Source organism: Chiloscyllium plagiosum, unplaced genomic scaffold (assembly GCF_037043375.1).
Source record: "Chiloscyllium plagiosum isolate Xiang-an unplaced genomic scaffold, Cpla_swu_hap1 HiC_scaffold_19, whole genome shotgun sequence".
Taxonomy (NCBI): Eukaryota; Metazoa; Chordata; class Chondrichthyes; order Orectolobiformes; family Hemiscylliidae; genus Chiloscyllium; species Chiloscyllium plagiosum.
The window spans coordinates 42,359,694-42,383,643 of NW_028270157.1; the positions used below are offsets into that span (position 1 = coordinate 42,359,694).

Below are 23,950 nucleotides of genomic sequence, written 5' to 3' on the forward strand. Positions count from 1 at the left end.
TAACAAAAGAAAGTGACCTAGTTTCTGTACTTAACAGGAATTACTGTTTAATATAAAATAATTAAATCTAATGACAGGTAAGCAACTATGAACTGCTGACATATAACTCTACTAACTAAAACTCTAAACCCCATCCCTCCAGATCAATCAGCTATTTCTTGATGAGAAAATCTAAATTTTTACATATTTATAATAAGTGCACCAACCCTGTAGTGATTGTAATGAGGTCAGCCAGGATGATCTCATAGAATACGACATCCCTGATTGCAGCTGTTAATCTGGTCCAGTCAGGGAGTCCTGGCTGACAGATATAAACAGGCATGTCAGACATCCTGTTCAATCTGACAGATGGCTCTGAATGAATTGGATCAATGTCAAGGACTTTCCACATGTAAATAAAGGTGACCGAGTGATGGGGTGCTCGTCTCTGTGGAGTTATGTCAGTGGTGATGAGAGAAAAGCATCCTCTTAAAGAAATTCACTTACAACAATCGTCTTTGAGTTGGGGTCAATGACATTATGCCATTATTTGGGAAGCTTGACTCATTCAACCATGTCATCATAGACTGAGACCAGTATGTGAAAAGAATGTGCTTTTTATTCTTGGAAAATGACATCAGGGCAGATGAAAAGCAATGAATAAACCTTCTGATTGCTTGAGGAGGAACAGCTATCTTGGTTATTAGGAGCCTAACTTTCCCTGAGGCACCAGATACTAAAACCTTTCAAGCGTTGATGGATTTAGTTAAGAAATATTACGACCCCAAGCCTCCTCTAATACTAAGTGTATATTATTACAAACTGGAACATCATCTTCCAGACCAAGTAGCAAATCTGGATGCATTGAGTCACCTCCCACTGGCAGATACACCACCAATGGTGCCCCCACTGCAACAGTCCGTAATGATTTTAAATTTTCTGGATACACTTCCAGTCACAACTGACAATGTCAGAGTTTGGACACAGAAATATCTCATCCTGGCAAAACTGAAACAGCTGATGGTGATGGGGGAAATCAAAGGGCCATTGCAGTCAAAATTGAAACCTTTTTGGATACAGAGAGACCAGATCATAGCAGAGGATATTATTATGGGAAACAAGAGTGAATGTCCCAAGGAAAAGTTACTGCCAGACACTGGCTTAACTCCACCACAGTAATCCAGGACTTTCCAAAGTGAAGATGTTGATGAGACGTTATGTCTAATGGCCAGGATTGGATTGAGCTGCACTGGAGGAGCAGTGCCCAGAGTGCCAACAAGGACAAAAATTATGACCGGCAGCTACCCCACAACATGGCAATGGCCAGGTAAACCCTGGACCCAGTTACACATTGAACCCATGAAAGGTCCTGCATAGTCAATGTTCTTAGTCATTGTGGCTCCCCACTCAAAGTGGCTGGACATGCATGAAGTTCATTTGTCAAAACATGTGGATGACAATAGAAAAACAGCACACAACTTTTGCAATACACAGACTTCTGAACATGTTTAGATTAAATTACTTACAGTGTGGAAACAGGTCCATGCCTGCCCAAACCGACCCGCAACCCACTCCTCTACATTTATCCCTTCACCTAACACTACAGCCAATTCACCTAGCCTGCACATTTTTGGACTGGGGGAAGAAACCGGAGCACCCGGAGGAAACCCACGCAGACACGGGGAGAATGTGCAAACGTCCACACAATCAGTCGCCTGAGGTGGGAATTGAACCCAGGTCTCTGGTGCTGTGAGGCAGCAGTGCTAACCACTGTGCCACCCATGATAACAAGCCATCATTTACTAGCAGGGAATTTAAGTATTTCAAAAGTTGAGTGGTGTTTGAAATATAAGGACAACTCCATATCATCCATCATTCAATAGTCTGGCAGAAAGACCAATCCAAATTTTGAAGACAAGCTTAAAGAAACAGCCTACAGCTTCTCTAGATACTAAATTATTTGATTAGAAGACCACCCTTCATGCAACTATAGGGATAGTTCCAGCAGAATTGCTATTGGGAAGAAGATTCCACACAAGATTAAATATGATCTTCCTGGACTTGATGGGGGGAGGTGAAACAGTATCAAGAACACCAATGCTGAATACAAGACTCCGCTAAGTGAGAGAGACAGTTTACTTCCTGTGATGAACTTTGGTATAAGAACAACAGGAATGACCCTGCATGATTAAGAGACAATGTTGATGAAGTCAGGTCCAGTGATGTATAAAGTTTGGATCGTTGTGATGGTCCTGAACAAGCATGTGAACCGTATGAAAACTGCAAACTTGAATCACAGTGTAGGAGCAAAATAGCCTGGCTCCTTGACTGCCTTTCTGACTGATCCAGAATCCGTGGGTTCTCCCCCTCTGTCAAACACTGAAGATACCTTGGAATCTGAGATGGACATGGCCGATGTCGCTGCCTCCACACCTTTGCTGCTTGAGGAAAAGCATAACTTTCTTCCGAGAAGCTCTGGGTGCAAGAGGTGAGTTACTGTGCATTACCCACTGCCCATATCAGAGGCAGAGTTGGAGGAACCTGACCCAGTGCTAAAACGCTGCAAGGAGAGCTACAACGAAAAGAACTGTGCTCTGTCCTTGAACACAGGACAATGCAGGGGTGGGGGTGGGGGGAGGATGTGGTATTTGTAATAAAGTCAGCCCAATGGACTTCTGGAATGGCAGCTCCCTGATTGGGGATGTTCATCTAGTTTAATCAGGGAGCTCTGGCTAATATATAAAAAGGGTGAGTGTCAGAGATACTGATGGACTGGTGCCCGATTCTGTATGAGGTAGTACTATAGTCAAGGATAGTTATTGTGTATATAAAAGGTGAGTGGGTGATGGGATTCAGGTGTCAGTGGAATTATTTCACCCACCAGTCGGGGGTTCCAGTACTGAGTTGAGGTCAGCACTCCATATCAGTCCAGGCAATCGGCTATGGTCAGGTCTCTAGTTTCGGTGTTCTCAGACCTTGGGTCTAGGCCCCTGTAGTTCAGATGACCATGCCAGGTGTGATTAACACAGAACAGGAAGCTGGGCACCTCTTAGCCAGGACTGTCCAGTTAGGTTGTTCAATGGGCTGGGCTACACTCGGTCCATCAAGTCAATACATCATAATTCAGGGCCAGTGGGGAGGCAAAGGTGACCGCTGCCAGGATTAGGGACTGCAGGTTGCAGGAAAGGGGGATAACAACTGTGAAGGAGGGCAGCAGTATCTGCAAGGAAAAGATAGAATGAATGGGAAAGGTAGGGCACTTTGGGCTGCTGTCCAGGGGAAAGGAGCATCCTGGTTTCACAGGGAGGACAATATATGTATAATCACACCTGGCATGGTCATCTCTATGCCAGGGACTGGCATAGGGGGGAAACAATTGGGCAAGTGCAGGCTTTTGTAGACGGGTTGGGTGGGGGCATGAGGATGTGCAAATTCTCTCGGCTTAATGGGAAGTTCTGCGGTACAGAGTCAGAGAAATTTCAACTGGAAAGACTAAGTAGAAAGAGAAAATAAGAGGCTGGCTACATAAACTGTTTTCAGAAGAAGGTCATCTCCTGTACGCAGGTATATATAAAACGCAGGGTCAAACGAAAACTTCAGTCTTGGTCTGTGTGTGCTAATGGTCTGATGTCCTAGTGTGTGGATTAGTGTTCTATGAAGGTCACAACTTTGTGAACAGTTATTAAACATTGCTGCTCTTCAGGTAAAGAAAGGTATAAGATATCTCATTCAAAGTGCTGTGAGACAGATAATAATTATAGTTGACCTGCAAAATCAATAATTTTGAAATTGATTACCAACTCCAATGCTATCTATAATATTCACTGTAACAGCCCATATCCACAACGTTTGGCTATCTATTCTTCACAAATACTTCAGAGACTGATTCATATATTTTTCTTTTAACTTTTATCTTTTTTTCTTGGAATCATTCTTATCCAAATCTGTGTGTATGTGTGTTGAATTATTATTTTTTCTTGGGCTTAGTACCGAATAAACTCATTCTTCTGTTAACTCAAGAAAGCCTGGTTAAATTGGTTCCTTTTAAAACCTGCATTCCTTTGGTCTGGAAGAAAGAAAAGGATTCTTTTTAAATTGGTTTTAACGTGACCAACAGAGAAGTGAGTCAATGTCATTCTTCCTCACCTGGGAGCTGAATGATTTGGAATATCCTAACTGAAAACATAACAAATTGGGGAACCCCGCCTGGGATCTGATTGTAATAAATGAGATGCTTATTTGGAGACGTGACACAGATGCAATGAGTAGAATATTTACAAAGGCTTCCTCTATGTGTAGCAATTATATGATGCTGTAAATGTTGGTTTCCATCATTAAGGAAGGCTATTCTTGCACTGTGAGCAATCCATAAACATCCAGTAAATTGATGCCTAGGATGAGCGGATTATCCTGTGATAAGAAGATGAATGAATTGTTTATAACCTCTGGAACTTTTTTATGATTTGGAGATGCTGGTGTTGGACTGGGGTGTACAAAGTTAAAAATCACACAACACCAGGCTATAGTCCAACAGGTTTATTTGGAAGCACACTATCTTAATCAGGAGCGGCGCTACAAAAGCTAGTGTGCTTCCAATTAAACCTGTTGGACTATAACCTGGTGTTGTGTAATTATTAACCTTGGAATTTTTTAAACTGAGTGAAGATCTCATTAAAATGTCCAAGATTAAGAAGTGAGTTGAGAAGCACTGAAGCATTATTTCTCCCATTGTGGAATCCATTGAGGAATCTAGAACAAGGAGACAAAGTTCCAGGTTTAGAGGCCATTCATTTGGAACTGGGATAAGGAGAGATTTCACCTCTCATCATGAATTGTTAGAATGTTCTACACCAGAGGCTCAACATTCAGGATGGATGAGCAATTTTGTTCTCTTAGGAAATCATCGGTGCTGAGGAGCAGGCGAGAAAGTGTAAATGAAGCCCCAACCATCCTATTTAATAGCTAGAAGCTTTATGGACCAAATGGACTCCTTTTGATGCTACTTACTTTGTTCTTTCTGTCAGCAGTTCTTCAGTGGGCTCAAGTAAATGTTCAGGCGAGTTTAAATTAAAATATAATAAGGAATGCAATCAAAGTTAATTTATAAAGGAGGGTTAATATAAGATAACTATTAGTATTTTACCAACTTAAGTGAAATGATTTCATGAATTTCTCCAAGCAATTTACAGTGGTGATGTTACTATATGACTCTTTTGTATCCTGAGCACAGACCACTCTGAAGAACTCCACTTCATGTCAACCTGCCAAAGACTGCAGCAGGATGTGGTCAGAAGACCCTATGGTTAATAGCAACACTTTATTCTTCGCATGGATTTCTTGTTGACCAGGAGAAGTAGGAATATTCCTCTGGGCACCAGAAGCAATTTTTGGATCTCCCCTGTCACAATCATCCCACAATTCTCCAGGCCCGTTGTCAAAGAAAGGCCACCAGCATTCTCAAAGATCCAGCCCATCCTGGCAATGTTTTTCTACAACCTCTACCATTGGGGAGAACGTACAGAAGCCTAAACAAACACACCAGCTGGTTTTGAAACAGTTTCTACCCTACTGTTGTTAGAATACTGAATGGACTCTCAAACTCTTAACATACACCTGTACCTGTGCTTTTGTTTTTGCCACTGTTTACCTACTGTTTACTTATCTATGCTACGTAACTCTGTGACCTGCCTGTATTGCTCGCAAGACAAAGCTTTTCACTGTGCCTTGGTACACGTGACAATAAATTCAATTTAATTCAATTCAATTTATCATGACCTTTTTTTAACTAACATTCACTGTAACAGCCTAGCCATAACATTTAACTATCATGATGCTTTGCTACAATTGATAATTTTCAAAGTGCATAACTCGCGAAAGGAGCAGAGAAAAAGGGTCGAGGTAGATAAGTGGCAATATAATTTACAGATTCATAGCTTCTTGGAATGATACAGCACAAATGGGAAGCCATTAGGAATTTTTCAAAATTCAATCCAAAAAAGACTTCATATTATAAAAATATAATATTACAATAGTAAAGTTTTCACCTGGTCTTTCCAACTTACAAAAGCTTGCATCCCTGTGCAGAGTAACCTAAATCAAGACACTTAATACTCATTGATGAACTGAAGAAGGGCTTATGCCCGAAACGTCGATTCTCCTGTTCCCTGGATGCTGCCTGACCTGCTGCGCTTTTCCAGCAACACATTTCCAGCTAAGCTATTTTTAACCATTTCTGTGCAGAGTATCCTAAAAAATAAATGTTAACTGCATAACCCAGTGTTATTAACCAAAATTGATTCTTCTCTGAAACAATGGAAAAAACTATATGTTATGCCTGTACTGTCTTTTTGCAAGAACAATCCATTTGGTCCTATTCTCCTGTTCTTCTCTGGTAGATCAAAAATATTTACTTGTTAAGTAATCACCTAATTCCCTTTTAAAAGGTATCATCGAACTTGCTTTCACAATACCGTCTTCGAATTCTCAAAAACATATTTTCTTTTTTTTCTTTTTTTTTCTCTTTTTTTTCTTTTCATTCTTTTTTCTTTACACAGTGAAAGACACAAAGTGCACGAATCTTTATTCAAATACCACCACCAGGAAGATAGGAAAACACCCGAGTGGCCAGTGACAAACACTGCCCTTCACATCAAAGGCCAGTGCTGTGTGATCAAAATAGTGAAGGGGAGGGTAGGGACTAAATCAAAACAGAGTTGGAGGGAGAAAACATATTTTCTTTTTGCCTTAGTTCATGCAGTGATTGGCCAAGGTGGATCTCATTGAGTATGAGATCTGATTGGGGCTGTTGACCTGGGCCAATCAGGGAGCCCAGACTGACAGATAGAAACAGGAGTCTCAGGGTCTCCTCACTCTAGAGACTGGCTCTGAGCTAGCTGGTCAGATTCCAGGTACTGTGTGCACACAAATAAAGGCTGACATGGCGACGTTATACATGCCTCTGTGCAGTTATTTCAGTGGCAATGAAGGAAAGCAGTACCCTCCTAAAGAAATTTCATTCACAACAGCCATCTTTGAGTTGAGGTTAGCATTTCTGGCATCATAACTTTATTTGGGAAGCTTGACTCATTTGATCCTGCCGTCAAAGACTGTGTCCAGCATGTTGAAAGAACATGTTATTTTTTCCAGTCAAAATGACATTGGTGCAGAGGAAAAGCAACAAGTAATCCTCCTGGGTCTGCTTGGTGTCCCTTAGCAATTTTGGTTATTAGGAGTCTATATTTCTCTGAGGCACCAGATACTAAAAGCTTTCAAGAGCTTAACAGATTTAGTTAGGGAACACCAAGCCTCCAGGTAAAAACAAGGACTGCAGACGCTGGAAACCAGATTCTAGATTAGAGTGGTGCTGGAAAAGCGCAACAGTTCAGGCAGTATCCGAGGAGCAGGAAAATCGACGTTTCGGGCAAAAGCCCTTCATCAGGAATAGAGCCTCTATTCCTGATGAAGGGCTTTTGCCTGAAATGTTGATTTTCCTGCTCCTCGGATGCTGCCTGAACTGCTGTGCTTTTCCAGCATCATCTAATCTAGAACACCAAGCATCCTCATATTCTGAGATGCTATTGGTTTTATTCAGCTGTTCAAGTATCAGGGCAATCAGTATTGAGCTTCTTGACCAAGGTTAAGGTGATTGGCAGAGGCATATGACTGGGTTAACCCTGATTGAGTTGCTGAGAGACCATTTGGTGTGTGAAATAATGACATAACTATGCAAAAGTGTCTATTAGCTGAAGTCCAACTGGTCTTCAAACAGGCACTGCAACTAGCTGTGTCATTACAAAAAGCAGCAAGTAAAGCAAGTGAGCTACAGAGTATCCCAGTGGAAGTGGACACCCTCACCAGTCAGACTGAGCTTGAGAAACAGCACCTGAGTGAAGACAATCACAGAACCTTACGCAGTACACATCCTGAGCAGAGGCACCCGAGGTCAGCCCACAGCAAAATCCCAAACAAAGCCGAACCTCGGCCAAATGGCTGAAATGTTCACCAGCATCCAGGCCGGCAAACTAGTATGCAGTTTTGAGACAGCAAAAGATTTCTATGAGGCCTGACTTGAATAAGAGAACTCGTAGGCCAGTATCCAGGAGACTGCACCCCCTAGAAAGTCCACCTAAATGTGGTTTGGAACAGTTAAATTGCTTAGCAGCATCTAAATCAGAACCAATCAAAGTTAATGCCTGGTTAAATGGTCACCCAGATCTCATGGACGTCGATACTGGTGTGGTTGTATTAATGGTTGCAGAACCAATCCTTAACAAGATTCGCTCTGGACTCCAACTCTTCATCTTGTGCAATACCTTGGCCAGATTGAGAACATATACTGGGGAACTGGTACAAATTAAGGTATGACTTCAGTTCCTGTTACCTACTAGAAGCAGTTGGTGCAGTTACCATTGATTATAGTAAAAGCTGGATGTCAACACGAGGTCAGGTCACATGAAAGCTGCTTCCTAGCAAATAAAGCAGGAGCAAAACACACCCAGCCCCTCAGAGCAGCCAGAACGCCAAGTCAGATTCAGAGGAATCGGACCGGGGGTGAAAACGTTCCAGGAGAAGCTACAAGGAAAGGAGCAGGCCTGCATCCCCAGACATGGGGGCGGAGGATATAGTGATTGGAATGAGGTTGGCCAGGTGGATCTTGTTGACTATGAGATCCCTGATTGCAGCTGTTATTCTGGGCCAATCAGGGAGCCCAGGCTGACAGATTTAAACAGGAGTCTTAGACAGTCTTCTCACTCTAGGAAGTGGTTCTGAACTAGTTGGTCAGAGTTCAGGTACTGTGTACGTGTCAATAACTGGTGACTTGGTGATGGAATACTGGCCTTTGTGCAGTTATATTAGTTCACTTTAAGTGTTTTTCTGAATTATTTTAAATCTGTGTATTCAGATTATAGAAACCTCTGTCACTAAAATCCTTCAATATTATGAACACCTTTACTAAATTTTCCCTTAATTTACCTGCTGCAAGGAGAACTAACTCAATTTATTTAGTCTTTCAAAGTAACTGATCTTTTATTCCCAATGCCATTCCAGTAAATTGGCTTTGCATCCTCTCTCATGCTTGATATCCTTGCTAAAGTAGAGTGACCATAATGTTCCAACTGGGAGTTTAGAATAACTTCCTTGCTATTGTACTCCTATCTTTTATTTGCTAAAACCAAGGATCCCATGTGTCTTTTTAAAACCTTCTCAACTGAACCTGCTACCTCCAAGGATTCACGTAAGCACAATAATTGTACAGGCAATGCAGAAAACATAAAACCATTTTTTTACCAAATATTTCTCACATGGTCTGATAATTTACAAGATGTTTGAAGGCAATAGTCTTTCACAGACACTTCATATGAACATCACACATGGTGGGGTAATTATTTTTGCCCACTGTGTGAAGACGAACTGTCAATTTCGATTCTCCTGATACTGCTGTTCTGTAAACATTGAAGGAAGACTCAGTAAATATTCTCTGATCAACCAGCCTCTAAACAAAGATTGTCAATCAGTGAAGTTCAAGGATTCAGATGTGCATCCTAGGAACTGAATCACTTTCTTTTTATACCTCATGCAAGCCATATGTTTATTAATACTTTGTCCACTTAAAATTTGATTAACTCCATTGTCAGATGTCTGCAATTTGATTGACGTGCTGTCCTGCAGTTAACTGACCTCATATCTCTGTGTAGCTTCTAATTTAGTAAGAAAAGATGGCTTCTGCATTAACTCTAGTTAATTTTAAGGCACAGTTACTTTTTCTATCTAAACTCATGAAAAGATGCAAAGACAAATTGTCAGATTATGTAGTCTGACTGTAGCCACACTGGTTGGAAGCACATATTAGAAAAATCATATGGCTGTGTTAAAAACTGTTTACAAAGAGTGATGGTTTTAAAAAGTTGCAAAAGAAAGATGCATCATATTAACTTCTTGTGGTTATGTTTCTGTTGTACTAATTGTGTCAACAATTTCTGAATATAATTTCCCAATTCAATTTGTAAAGTTATATGTCATAACTACTTGTACTCAATTTAATGTTTTTGGGGGAGGGGGTAAGGAGAAAATGATAGTTGGGGATAGAGCCCAAAGCGAAAGAAGAACAGTTGGTCGGACAAAGGATTGGATAATGATCTGGCTAGTAGGGTGAACAGCTGTTAATGGAGACTGTTAGTGGCTAACAATGGGTTATGTGTAATAGCTGACTATGTGATAACAGGGCCTGTTGTGTGGGTGTGCAGGCTAGGACATAGGAGAGTTCAAGCCCGAGAGTTATTCAACTTGATATTGAGTTGGGAGGGCTGCAGGTTCTGCAAGTGGAAAATAAGGTGCTGTTCTTCCAGGTTATGGTGAGCTTTGCTGGAGTACTGCAGCAAACTTGAGACAGAGATATTGGCCTGGGAACAGGGGTGGTTTGTTAAAATGGCCAATATCACTGTCTCAGGATTGCTGCAGTGCTCCAGCAAAGCTCAGCACAAGCTGGATGAACAATATTTCATTTTCCACTTGGGGACTCCTCAGCCTTCTGGACTCAAAATTGAGTTCAATAACTTTAGGGCCCGAACTCACTCTTGTCCTAGCCCGCTACCCCAAACCCCAGGCCCTGTTATCACATAGTCAGCTATTACACACAACCAATTGTTAGCCACTACAGTCCTCATTAACAGTTATTCACCCTCGTAGCCAGTTATTCACTCCTTTGTCTGTCCAACCTTTCTTCTCTCTCTTTGGGCTCTATCCCCATCTATAGTTTACTCCTTAAATCTCCCTCCACCCTAACTTCTGCATTAAAAAATGACATTTTCCTAGCTACCATCAGTTCTGAGGAAAGCTCACTGGACATGAAATGTTAACTCTGATTTCTCTGCACACATGCTGCCAGACTTGCTGAGCTTCACCAGCAATTTCTGTTTTTGTTTCTGATTTACAGCATCCTGAGTTCTTTTGGTTTTGCTCTGATGATTGGTGGGTGAGGGATCAATCTGAAAATAGTTCATAGTAACAATGACAACTTTCATTGTCTCAAAGCACTTTACAGACAATGAAATGGTTTTCAAATGTAGCCACAGACATAATGTAGGAAATAAGAGAATTTCACAACTTGAAGCCCAGGCAGCTGAAAGCACAGCCACTAAAGGCAGAGCAATGAAAGTTGAGTGAGCAATAGTGTACCGAATTAGAGGAGTGCAGGTATCTCAGAGAGCTGTGGGCTGGAGGAGATTGCAGAGAAGGGCAAGCCCTGAATGAGATTTCAAGACAAGGTAGAGAATTTTAAATCTGATGCACCACTTTACCACGATTCACTGTAAGTCTGTGAGCAAGGGGTGATGGGGAATAGCACATGTTGTGCGATTAGACACAGGTAGTAGACTTCTCGATGACTTCCAGTTGACAGAGGATCAAGTGTGAGAGGCTAGCTAGAAGAGCATATAAAAGTTAAGTATAGCAATAACAGGCACTGAAAAAGATTTTAGCAGCTGATGAGCTGCAGCGGGATGGAGTCAAGCAATGTTATGAAGTTGAGATTAGTCAGTTTAAGTGACAGCGTGGATATGTGGTCAAAAGCTTATGTCCTGGTCAGATGCAACACTAATGATTAGATTAGATTCCCTACTGTATGGAAACAGGCCCTTTGGCCCACCAAGGCCACACTGACCCTCCGAAGAGTAACCCACCCAGACCTATTTCCCTACCCTATAATTACCATTGACTAATGTACCTAACAATATGGGCAATTTAGCGTGGCCAATTCACCTGACCTGCACATCTTTTGGATTGTGGGAGGAAACTGGACCACCCGGAGGAAACTGTACATGCAGAAACTTATGCAGGCACAGGGAGAATATGCAAACTACACAAAGACAGTCATCCAAGGCAGGAATCAAACCCGGATCCCTGTTGCTGTGAAGCATCAGTGCTAACTTGAGCCACCTTGCCACCCCATAATGTTATACTTGTTTACACATTATGCAAGTCATATATGTTTATTAATACTTTGCACACTTAAAATCTGATTCCAGTTCAACCTGTGACACCTGTCACAGGGAGGGATGGAACTGATGGCATGGAGGTTAAAGTAGAGATTGACAACAATGACTTTGGTTTTCCCAGTGTTTAGTTGGAGAAAAATTTCTGCATGTACAGTTTTGGATGTCAGATGAACAGTCTGATAATTTGGAGACAATGGTGAATTCGAAATATACGATGGTGAGGTAGAACTGGAGGTCATCAGCTAATGTGTGAAAATTTACTTGTGATTTCATATGATGTTGCTGAGGGTAAAGCATGTAGTTGTATAAGCAATAGCCAGGATATATCTTTGGCAGACGTAGAGTAAAAGGAAAAATCCTTTTATTCAGGGTATAATTACTGCACATGTAAATGGAACTATTTCATAGTGTGGCAGAGTCACTCAGTTCTAAGGAATAGTCACTCGATCAGGTCCATTAACTCTGATGTCTCTGCACAGATGTTGCCAGACCTGCTGAACTTTTGAGCAATTTCTGTTTTTATTTCATAGTGATGTCAGATCACATGGAATTGGAGCCTATATCTGAAGGGCTGCAAGTAATATGTCCTCTTTCTGTTCATACTACAGTTCAATAAAGGTTTTTGCTATGTACGCCCAGGACTGTAGATTAAATCTAACTATGCGGTGGTGAAATTGATCAGACCCATAGAACGACAGATTGGTGGAAAGGGCCTGAATGAAGTAAACCATGAAGTCAGGTCAACAATTTCCATGACCATATGAATTTAAGAGTAGGAGTAGAGTCCTCAAACTCTTTGGCTTACTCCTTCTTTCAATAAGATCATGACTGATCTGATTCTAAGCTCAACTCTACATTCTTATCTAATCATGACAATCCCCCACTGTCTTGCTTACCAAAAATGTATCCACATCATTCTTAAATATTCAGAGATTCTGCTTCTACCTCTTCTTGCGGTAAAATGTTCTGAAGTCTCATGATCCTCTGAAAGAAAAAAAAACCTCATCTCTGTCTTAAACAAGCAACCTCTTATTTTATGTTTAAACAGTGACACCTCACGCTTGGTTCCCTTCATTTCCAGCCTGTCAAGACCTCTCAGAATCTTTTATGTTTCAGTCAGGTTACATATTATTCTTCTAAATATTATGTATATAAGCTTGGCCAGTCCAACCTTTCCTCTTAGGACAACCCAACTATTCTAAGTATTGGTGTAATAAATATTTTTCTGAACTGCTTCCATCTAATATATATCCTTTCCAAAATAATGATAACTATGTTGCACTCCAGGTACTCCAAGTGTGATCTCACCAAAGCTCTTACATAACTGAAGTGTAACTTCCCCACTTTTCTATCCAATCTAAATACTGATAATGATCACAATACATGTGACTGATAATATTACATTAGCTTTCCTAATGACTTGCTCTATCTGAATACTAGCATTTTGCAATTCATTCATTGAAACACTCTGGCTGTATCTCAAAGCTCTGCAAAATCTCACCATTTAGATAATATGCTTCTTCTTCCTGCCAAAATGGACAATTGCAAATTTTCCCACATGATGCTCTGTTTATAACAATTTGCCCAATTACTAAACCTATTAATAAGCTTTTCTGGAATCCTGATGTCCTTTTCACAACCTACTTTTCTACCTACCTTTTTTAGCAATCATGTCCACTGTCCCTTCATACATGTCACTTATATAAATTGCAAAAAGCTGAGGCCCCAGCTCTGATCTGTGGAGCACACCAGTCATTATATCTTACCAACTAGAAAGATATTCAGTTATACCTATCTCCATTTCTGGCAATCTTTTATCCATGCCAGGAGGTTTTATTTTCCACAATTACCTTTGATGTTGCTCCTTATCAAATGCCTCTGGAAGCTTAAGTACTGTACTATGGCAACCTCCTGGCTGCTAAAACACAGTGGCCATTGTACCCAGCATCCCTTGCTCTTTGGCCAGGTAAAATTCTGAATTCACAAAACCCACACACTAGGCACAATGCAAACACAGCACCCAGGTGCTAATGACATTAGCATAATGTAAAAGATGACAGTCATCCTGGACAGACATACCCATAACAATTTATCCACTAAACAAAAGAGGGCTCAGACAGAAAGGCACTGGGTCCTGCTACACAAAGAACCTAACAGTAGCATGCCATCCAAATGGTTGACTCTGTTTCAAACTATTAATCATATTTTCCTGATTGGCCAGAAGTATTGAAAGTTCCAGAAAACCATCTAAACGGAATAAAAAATGGGTTCACCTGCAGAGGCCTTCTGACAAACCAGCATGACAAGAGGCAGGCACCAGCTGAGAGAGAGAGAGGAGAGAGAGAGAGAGAGAGAGCGAGAGAGAGAAATCAGCTTTGCAAACCCAAAGATAGAGCCAGAGAGAGAGCAACTGCACAAATCTATAACAGACTTGGGGAGTATTATAATCTTAAAGGGCCAAACAAGACTAGACATAGTATGCTGAGTATTAAAGGTTAGTGTAACTTTGTTTCTAATAAAGTTAAGACTGTTTCGCATTGATTCTGGCTTTTGTTCGTATTGATTTGACCACTTTGGTATTATGGGACACTTGGGTAAATTCATTCATAACATTCTTGTCGGAGTTGTCTAAATTGTTTATGGAGGAACTAGACAACAGTACATTCACTGGTTCTCCTTTATCTAGAGCTCATGTTATTTCTTCAAAGGACTCCAATAAAATGGTTAAATATTATTTTACTTTCACAAGACCATGTTGACTCAGACTAATTATTTTGAATTTTTAATAATAGATTCTAAGATTTACCCAATGAAAGATGTTAAGCCAACTGGTCCTGCTTTCTGTACACTTTCCTCCTACTGTCCCCTCATCTGATGTACCTGAAGTTAAATTCCTGAGCCTTTCCATACTCTCTGGCATATTACTTGTTCAGGAACCTTTATAACCTCTGCTGAGTCCTCCACCCCCTCTAATTTTATCGATAATTTTCCATGCATCTGAATCCTTTCCCCACTATTTAGTTTAAGCCCTATCCACAATCCTACTTAAACAATTTGCCAGGCCTCTGGCCCCAGCATGATTCAGGTGGAGTCCAGCCCATCAGAACAACTCCCTCCTTCCCTAATATTGGTACCATTGTTCCATGAATTCAAACTTATGTCACCCATATCAGTCTCACCCACACAGGGAGCAAGGATCTCAAATTTGTTCGACAAGCTCAAGAGCTGAAGCTCCTTCAGCACTACCTCCTAGATCCCTCTACCTGTCTTGCTCATAATCCCACCTCTCTGTCCCTGCTCACTGATGTGTTGTGTGTTTGAAGCTCAGACCCCAGCTCATCAACTCAGAGCTGGAGTTCCTCAAGCAACCAACCCTTGCTACGGATAGGGTTACTATGCACCACAGTAGGGTCAACCAGCTCCCACATGATGCAGATGCAATAAATTACCTGGCCTCGCATCTCTATATTAGTTACTTAATTTGATTTTGATAAGGCTCATGCTCATCTTTTAGTTTGTAACCTATGAATATTTTACCTATCTATCTTCCATCTGAAAATACCTGTAATAGATAGCTACTAATTTAACTATCACCAATCAATGAACCTAGGGTTTACTTGTAATGTCACTTGTCTGTGCTGAGCCCCTTATCATTAGGAGAAAGTGAAGACTGCAGATGCTGGAGATCAGAGTCGAGAGTGTGGTGCTGGAAATGCACAGCAGGTCAGGCAGCATCCAAGGAACAGGAGAGTCGACATTTAGGCGATGAGCCCTTCATCAGGATTCTCGTCGATTCTCCTGCTCCTCAGATGCTGCCTGACCTGATGTGCTTTTCCAACACCACACTCTCGACCTTAATCTTGAGCTTCAATTTATCCTGTTAAAGAAACTTCACAAGCTATGACCCAAAAAAGTAAGCAAAAAGCACCTCTTTCTCTCTGCACAGAAGTCCCATGCTATCTCCAGATTCCCCAAACTATACACTCACTATAAGTTTCACTTTGGATGTGAACCCTCCTTCCCGACCAGGTGAAGTTCATTGTGCCACCTACAAGATGCACAGCAGAAATTCACCTAGGCAATTTAGACAGCATCTTCCAAACCCATGACCACCACCAGTTTGAAGGACAAGAGCAGCAGATACATGGGAATACCACCACCTGGAAGTTCCCTCTAAACCACTCACAATTCTGACTAGGAAATATATTGCCATTCCTTCAATGTAGTTGGGTCAAGATCCTGGATTTCCCTCCTTAACAGTATTGAAGGTCTATCTACAGCACATGGACTGTAGTGGCTCATGATGGAAGTTCATCACCTAATTAGGGACAGGCAATAAATACTACACTACCCGGTGACACCATTTCCCACAACTGAATGAAGAAAACCTGACAGCTTTTTGATAACATTGCAAAGATTTACCTCCATCCAATTTTATTGCTGTTGTTACAAAATAACCAGATTAGCTGCTGTAATAATATCTTATCTTCCTCAAGAAACAAGTAATGTAAATATTGCATAAATTAATAAAGTACACATTATTCGTAGTACCATAGAGATTTCATTTCCAGTGATGAATATCATTATGTCCATGTCTTAATTAATTTCTGAAATAATTATCTCAAGAAAGCAGGATGAACCATTAGTTAAATTACACACAACCAACCTTAGTTTGCCTCCAGAAAGTAGTTCCAATTTTACACTGTTGAGCTGTAGAGAAAGCTCTTAGTATGTCATGGAAACAGACATCAATGATAGCTTTTTATTACACCCGAGTGGAGACAATCTGATATAGCAGAGATATTTGCAGTCAGGTCATTTGCAGTTTCAAGGTCACTTAGGCATAGAACCAGTTGAAACATTTAGAAGCCAGGAGACTAACTGCAACAACAAGAAAATCTCCACATGGTGTGCAATGTCCCAGAACTTGTGCAAAATGTTTAAAAATAATTGTCTGTGCCATCTAAATGTAGAATGAAGCTAATTTGTGAGGGGCACAAAATGGGGAAGTTTAATATGGTGGAACCCATGGGCTAGGGTATGAGTGGGGCTTAAATTTCAGGAAAATTGCAACACATTTGGAAACCAACTTCCTGCTGCATGCAGGCAACTCACTCAGAAGAGCTGGATTGTCAATTCACATATCTTAATCACTTATCTTGAGCAGTATGTGATTGCACTTTCTGTTGAGTTCATGTGAAATGCAAAAGTGAAACAAAGTGGAAAACACAGCAGCAATTGAGGGGTTTCACTAAAATTAATGGAAATACAACAATGAAGGCTGTTACAGAGATCTAGTCCAGCACCTTCTGCTGGAGTGGACCTCACACCCCCCAGTCCATTGACCCAGCTAATTGTCCTCAGGACTGAAGGCAGAGGAATGGGGAACCTGTCAGTCCATTCAGGTGCCCATTCCTCCCAAAGAGACAGGTAAGTACCAGGAACCTGCAAGAGGAGGAATCTCACACAGATCCCTTAGAAGTCTCTACTTGGAACACTCCTGGGGTGGCCAGGCCCCAACTTTCACTGCCTGTATGTATAACATTTAGTTGTGCAAATCACAGATGGTTCACTTGCACTGGCATATCTGGGCCATCCAGACAGAAAAGCCCATAGCATTACCCAGTGGGCTCCCCTGCTCAGCAGGCTCACTTTAAACCAACCACAGGAAGCAGGGAGTACACAGAGGGGCAGTGGAAGGAAGAGGAAGAAGAAAACTATTGAGGACACCTTTCTGGCACTGGTGACAATTAGTACATTATTTGGCACTTTACTATAAACTGCACTGCTTTGACCTTACATTTGGTTGTTTGTAGCCCTGAGTGTAACTGCTTCAGCATGAGGCATGACTTAATGACCAAAGAGAATGTACCATGGATGGATGTCTCTGTTGAAGATCTGTTGTAGCACATGTAAGCAAGAGGGACAAAGCATATACAGACCAATGGCTCTTTTAGCATCACTGGCTCTCATCTCCAAAATCCCCAGCTTGCAGAATTTTAGATGTCCAGATCAGGCACAATTTTTCCCTTTGACTGCACTCTGGATCTTTCGATGTTTGCCTGGCTTCCATGGAACTGTAAGAGCAAATTACTGCAAATACTGGAATCAGTACTGAAAACAACAAATGCTGGAGAACACAGCATGTCAGACAGCATCCATAGAGAGAGAGCAAGATAACATTTCAAGATTACATAACTCTTCATCAGAGCTCTGATTCCAGCATTTTTCATTACCATAGAACTGTATTCAGTTCAACTTCACATTTTCAAGTAAACTGTAAACTCTCAATCTGCTGGTGCACCCGGTCAGGTTGTTCTGTTATAATGTACATTTCGTTAACACAAATTTGCTTTAATGTGATTGAGAAATTGGGGACACTGTTTCTAATGCATAAACTTTTAAAACATGTATTGGCTGTAACGTGATTACATCACCAACATTTTAAGCACTGTATCTGAAACTCGATTTTTCTATAATGTGAGGTTGCACAAGAACACAACTATTGCACTATAGAAGAACTACCTATATAAGCTTTTTACTTCAACACGTTGAGTAGATTGGAGGTCTTCATTCACCTCAGTGGATGTTTTCTTGGTGAACTCGGCATTTTCAAATCCTTAGCTATGTTTCTGCAGCACCTGCTGCTTGGTCAGCACTATTTGTGTCAATGGGATTGCTATGATATCAAACATTCTGCTATGAGTGATAATGGATTGAAATGTTTCTTGCTGATGATAGGAAAAGAAAACTTTTCCACAAGGGCTGTAAAATCTGTAACCTTCTCCGTGGTGACATATAAATCAATTCTCTTAAGCCAGCATATAGAATTGCAATGGATCCTGCTTCATTGGGGTTTCACTACATGTTTTGAAAACCAAATGAAATCTTCTTTCAAGTGCATCTTGGCTGGTTGGTTGGCAATGGGTTGTTTTTGTACCATATGTTCTCAGGGAACTAGTTGAATTCCCTCTACTATCACAAAGATGTTGAGGCCAAGAAATGAATGTAGGCACAAAAGTGGAGAAAATTAATTGTGAACCATATAGCCATTTTCAACTCTCACATTGCAATGTAACATTCCTTTAATGTTGGGAGTTAAGACATAGAGTTGCACCTTTGTAGTCTGCAACTTTTGTTTCTATAGCCATGGTATTTGATCTGACAGGAAAACCACACTCATTCCTGCACTAAGTTCAAATTCACAAGATGTTTATTGACAGACAAATACTCTGTGAAAGTCAGTGTAGATGAATTATGAGTTTCTATTAAATTATACATATTCTCTGGGAAGGTCTCCTTTTTTAAAAAAACTTAAGATATATTGTCTTCTCTGGCTATTATTTTCTAAAGAGATGGGTCCAAGTGCATTCACCCATTTGTAAGAAAAAGCATTTGGCTTCTTGACAGTCTGGAATTGTGTCCAACGTTTGCACATTTTCTGGAAGTGACCTATAGTCTTACAGATGTCATGGTCAGTTATTTTCCATGCTGATGAGGTGATATCATTTTACAGTGCTGACACTTGATCTTAGTATGTACTGTTTGTCTTGCTCTCTGTGTATGCTTGTCATGTACCTCTTTAAAGTGACGGTACTTTAAGGCATAGCTGTATTTTTTCTTTCTGAGCCTATTTGTGAATCTGTCTGAGTTCTGCTTCCAGCATGATTTGAGAAGCTTTCTCCAAACTTAAATCTTCCTTGGAACACAGAAATCTGACAAAAAAAATATTATCGGTAATTCCAACAGCAATTCTGTCTCTTATCAATTCTGACTTCAAACATCCATTGTCACAAAGTTTTCTATCAATCTGTGAGCCATTAATGAATTATCTACAGATTTCCTTAGAACCTAAACTCTTCTATTAAATCTTGTCCACTCAGGGATTATATTTGTTTTCAGGATACAGCAACACCGCTATAATTCAGAAAGTTAGACTCTTAGGGTAGCATCATCAATTCGGTGCATATGCCATTTAGTTTGTTCAATTTATTCTGTCATTAAATATATTTACATATGTATTAGCATCAGTCAAGGATTACCTAAGTTCAGCTGAGAGAGCAAGTAGATAAATGTGTCAACTTTCAACTTGCCAACTATAACTTATGGATACAGGGACCAGTGCTTGGGCCTCAACCCTTATGATCTATATTTCAATGAGATATACTGCAGCCAAAATTGCCTGACAATAATAGGTAGGAGAGCCACTTGTAAAGAGTTTGCAAAATGACATGGTCAATAAAGTGGCAGATGGAGTAAAAGGTGTATATATACATAAAATATATAAAGTTATCCATTTTGATAGGAAGAAAATGAACCAAAATTTTGTTTAGAGAGAGATAATGGAATTCCAACAATAAAAGAAAGTGAGTATCTTTGTATATGAATTGCATACATTTAGCACTGCAGAAATAACAATTAATTAGAAGCAAATAGAGCATAATCATTTATTGTAAAAGGGAATGTAAGAGTAGGGAAATCTTGCTATAACTGTACACAGTGTTGGTAAGACTTCACCTGGAGTGTTGTGGACCCCTTGATCTCATTATTGAAGGAAGAATATGCCTGATATTGAAAGAGATTCAGAGGACTTGCATTGAGGCTGATAATTGGAAGGAAAAGTTGTGCGGCCTAGTCTGTACTAACTGGGGTTTTGAATAATGAGAGGTCATATAATGGAAATTTTAAAGATTCCGAAGTGCTTGGCAGGGTAGATGCCAAGAGGATGCTTTACCTCCTGAAGAATCCTAAGATTAAGTGTATGATTTGAAAGTATGGGGTCTTCTACTTAACATAGAAATGAGGAGAAATTTCTTCATGCAGAAAGTTGTTAATCTTTTGAATTCTCTTCCATGGAAAACAGTGGAGGCATTGAATATATTCAAGGATTGAATAGATTTTTGATCCAGATGGGATTGAAGAGCTGTGGAGGCACAAGCAAGAAAGTGTTGTTAAGGCCACAATCAATTTGTAGAATGGTGAAAATGGGCTAAATAACCCTTTCCTGTTCCTCTTCTCATATTCTGATAAGATCACTGCTTATCTGTGACTTGGTATGTGACTTAACTCCTGATATAAACCTTTCCCTTATATTCACCAATAATTTTGGTGAACAAAAATCTATCAATTTCAGGTTTAAAATTGCCTGTTGACCAAGATTCAAACTTCCAAACTTTTATCCTTTGCATATAGATAAAAGTTTCCTAACTTTACTGCTGAATGACTTGTTCCTAATTTTTAGACTGTAACCTTAAATTCTATTTGTCTTCACCAACAGAAATGATTTTTGTCTATCATAACAGTTTCACTTGGTATCTTGAAGCCTTTTGAAGATCATTTACTTCTGCCTTTAGTTATTTCAATTGATTTATCATTGATGCTGCAGGTTCCAACAACCCAAAATGATGAGAAATCTGATGAAGAAGAACAATAGCCATTTTAATGGAAATTAATGGCTATCCATAAGGAGCACAATATTCAGAGCTGGATTCTTCCTTCAAAAATAAGTTCAGCTTTTTCGCTCAACTATCTTTACCTACGGTACGGATTTGTTTAATGCATATGTCTTTTGCTGTAATACTGATAAGGATGAAAAATTTACTTTCAAAGTCATTGCTGCTTGTGTCTTAAAACTCCATACATGTGCAATAAATCAGCTTCAGAGGCTTGTGTAGGAGCCAAATGGAAACTATTTGTATCACTTTCTCCTTATCAATAAGACAGAAAGCAGGTTGACTCGATCCAAAACTTTTTATTTTTTCAGTCTGCTGTGGAAAAATCAGATGGATGATTGTCAAACAAATTAGGAAGTTGAAAATATCTAATTTTATTTAACGTTTGATGGAAGTTCACTACTTATGATATCCAGAAAGAATGCAACCTGCTGTATGAACTTTTCGAGCATAAGATTTCACAAAGTCCTAACCAGAACATTATAGATACATATGTTGGTCTTTTCCACTTCGCACATTTACAGATTTATGTCACACATGTGGACATATATTGAAATGTAAACCTCATCAGTTGGAAAGCCTAGAAATAGAAGAACCATAAGATTACACAGTTCAAAATGAAATTAAGTTGCTGTCAATGAGACAAGAGGAATAAAATTACATTGTCCCACAGTTAAGAGTAAACATGCTTAGTTTAAATGAATCAATGGAGCCAAACACCAACAGCTCTTTCAGCATGTTGCTGCTGGACTTCTGCAGGTTACAGTGGAACAGCTGTAAAACGGGCTCAGATTTGTCTTTTTCTGTGCCCTGCCTTTCTCCTGAGTTTCTACTGGCGTTATTGAGGATAAGAAGCCTCTCCTCACAGCAAACAAAAGCCAGTTAGATGGGGGTTGTTGTATAAGGAAGTATGACGGGGTTTGCTGTATAAGGCAGTTAGAACCTTTGAAAGGACTGTTCTGGGATGAACTAAGCAGCTGCAGTACAACTCATGTCTACTTTTTCCCCAGGTTCAACATACAGGACAGCCTGGACTGGCCCATTTTTTCTGTTTTCTCCTCCCCCACACAATTCATCTCTTGCTACCTCAACTTGATTTTTTCCTCCCCTTGTCCAGTCCCTTCCTACTTACATCTGCGATTCTACTGATGGTTTATGTCAATTGTAGAGTTTCCAGTTCTTGGACATTCAATTCCTTGACACATGCACCCCCCCACTCTCCCCCCCATCGGGATGGTCTCAGGGCTCTCTGCCTCTTCCTGGAAAAAAGGCCTAAACCATCCCCATTCACCACCACCCTTGTCCATGGGGCCGAGCTCCTCTTTACTCTGAACAACTTCTCCTTTAACTCCTCTCATTTTCTTCAGGTCAAATATGTGGCCACTCTTTCTCCAGTACATTGATAACATTATCGGTGCTGCTTCCCTCTCTTGTTCTGAACTAGAAAAGTTCATCAATTTCACTTCCATTTCCACCCTACACTCACCTTCACCTGGTCCATCTCCAACTCCTCCCTTCCCTTCCTTGATATCTCTGTTTCCATTTCTTGGGATAGACTAGCTACCAATAACCAGTACAAACCCACCAACTCCCACAGTTACCTTTTTACACAACAATGACAGGACTCTCACCATCCCACCAATCTCTGTATCCAAGCATTGTAAGTCACCATTTCTGTTACCTCCAATGGGATGTCACAACCAGACACATATTCCGCTCTCCTTCCATCCCTTGTCAGCATTCCACAGGGACCATTCTCTCTAGGACACCATGGTCCACTCCTTCTCCACTCCCAATACCTCCCCAAACCCCCTCAAAACCTCTCCTGCAATCACAGAACGTGTAACACCTCCCTCCTTAATATTAACCTAGGACACAGGATTACTAGTCTAGTGACACATCCACTATGCCATTGTGTTTGCAAAATGATGTAGTGTAACTAGCAAATAATTACTATGTAATAAATCTTTCTTATTTATCAAGATTGAACTAGTCTTCTGCTGAAGACTTTACGTGGGCGTCTTTCCCCACATTGTATCAGCAACCTAGACTAATACCAGCAAGAAGAATATGTGGCAGGGACTCTACCCAAAGTATCCCAAATGGGCCAGGTTGACCCCAACCATGCCATAATAATATGGTGGCAGCATTGGCACTCAAGAATATAATAGGAGTGGGATGCCCCATGCTGAGAATTTCTGTGTCCCCGATCAGTCAGATCAATGAGACTGAGAGAGTTTACATATATGAGTTTCTTGGACAGTGAAAATAGGGCTGATGAAGCACTCCAATTTAAACACTGGACTTCCTTTTGAATATTGGCTTACCTGGAAAGTGTAAAAATAAATAAGTCCCCTGGGTTGGATGTGATTTATCCTAAGATTCACTGGGAAGTCAGGGAGGAGATTGCTGAGCCTTTGGCTTTGATCTTTATGTCGTCATTGTCGACAGGAGTAGTGTCAGAAGATAAGAGCACAGCAAATGTTGTTCCCTTGTTCAAAAAGGGAAGTAGAGACAACACTGGAA

The 23,950-nt window shown here is 40.5% G+C and overlaps 2 long non-coding RNA genes across 3 annotated transcripts in view; one reads left to right on the forward strand and one right to left on the reverse strand.

Moving 5' to 3' along the window:
• Positions 1 to 23,950, reverse strand: part of LOC122559634 (uncharacterized) — a 159,715-nt gene that overhangs the window by 108,152 nt on the left and 27,613 nt on the right. The window lies entirely within an intron of this gene.
• LOC148146761 (uncharacterized) overlaps positions 1 to 23,950 on the forward strand; it is a 47,974-nt gene that overhangs the window by 20,052 nt on the left and 3,972 nt on the right. Inside the window, exon 2 of the long non-coding RNA XR_015760443.1 lies at positions 21,358 to 21,512. This is a non-coding gene — a long non-coding RNA (uncharacterized LOC148146761). The remainder of the gene's footprint in view (positions 1 to 21,357; positions 21,513 to 23,950) is intronic.